Genomic DNA, 1,487 nt, shown 5'->3' with positions numbered 1-1,487 from the left:
CGTTACACAGATTCAATATTCATATTAAAATATTATAATAAGTCAATAAATATTTTAATTAAACAATTAGTAAAATTCCTCGGCCAAGTTGACTCGTGTACGTGAGACCCCGAGACAAGTTGGAAGCTATAAAAAATTATTGCAGTTAAATTGCGTCCTCCTGTATTCATTGAGAATATTCACAACATTTTGATTAAGGTGATCTACATCATTATTACCGGTGGCAGAGCTAATCTGTTCTAGCGAGTTCGGGATTAGAGAAAAAGAGAAGATGTTAAAGGCCTCATAGTGTTATTTTCGTTCCTCAGCTGGTCTGATTGCAGGAGTCCTTTTTATCTCTACTAAAAAAGTTGCTTTCTGTGATGAATTATCCCCTAAACATCAGGTAATTTATATTAAGTCATTACTGACCCTTTAGCATAGATCTCATCCATTCAATAATCTTTCCAAGGTTTTTGAACTAGTGTCCATCTTGCACGCTATTAATAATTTTTTCTTTTAAATCCACTGCCCTCGCTTTATAATTTATGTCACCAAGAAGTTGTTCAGCCTTATTTTTTATTTCATCTTTCCTAATGATGCCAGTTTCATCTTTCTCAAACCCCAGTCCTACTTTCCAGACATCACAAATATAACTCTCGTAGAGGAACTGATCAACAAAGTATGGCCAGCAGAGGAAAGGAACTCCGTTGCTCAGATCTTTTATAGTAGAATTCCAGCAATGGCTCATGAAACAAGCAACTGACGGATGACTCAGAACTTTTTCTTGAGGAGCCCAACTTACTATTTTTCCACGACACCCTATTCGCCCTTCAAATTCTTGTCGGTGAGCTTCTTCATTTGTCATACCAGGACGCAGAACCCATAGAAAAGGATTCTTGGTTAGTTCAAGTCCTAAAGCCAGTTCTTGAAATTATGTTTGATCAAAAATAGTAAGGCTTCCAAAGGCGGCATAAATAACCGAACAAACTGGTTGTTGATCAAGCCATGACAAGCAGTCATCATCCTCGGCCCAAAAAATTGCATGCCGGATTTCCAGGCTTGCTGCTTGCGGGAAGTGCACCTACTGGTAATATTTCTGGAAATAATGAAAATGTAGATGGCTCCAATTCGTAAGCTGTATTGCATATTATGAAGTCCGCTAATTTAAAACATTGATTATTTTCAGAGAGAAATTGAAAGAAGCTTTTTTGTACTGCTATATCGCGGATGCAAGCCCATCCAAATGTTTCCGTTTTGAGAGCAGGCATTGTGGCTTATAGATGAAGCATCTACTTCTTTAAATTGGTTCCTGCATTAAGATTTATTTAATTTTGACCCGTATTCTACAGTGTAAATCTCAATGACCAAATAACAATAACTCCCTTATGATAATTACAATATATATCAATATATAAATCTCGGGATGAGTGATAATCGAACTCATGACCTGAGATTAGAGCTGGCTACTTGTGCGGGTTTGAACCGCCCGCTCGGGACCGGCTCAT

The 1,487-nt window shown here is 37.5% G+C and overlaps 1 pseudogene; it reads right to left on the bottom strand.

The window, feature by feature from the left end:
* Positions 1 to 460: 460 nt before the first annotated feature.
* Positions 461 to 1,250, bottom strand: LOC141680719 (UDP-glycosyltransferase 83A1-like; annotated as a pseudogene).
* Positions 1,251 to 1,487: the final 237 nt, after the last annotated feature.

The sequence above is a fragment of the Apium graveolens genome, chromosome 8 (genome assembly GCF_009905375.1).
Source record: "Apium graveolens cultivar Ventura chromosome 8, ASM990537v1, whole genome shotgun sequence".
In the NCBI taxonomy this organism is placed as follows: domain Eukaryota; kingdom Viridiplantae; phylum Streptophyta; class Magnoliopsida; order Apiales; family Apiaceae; genus Apium; species Apium graveolens.
This window is presented reverse-complemented; position numbering and strand designations above follow the sequence as displayed.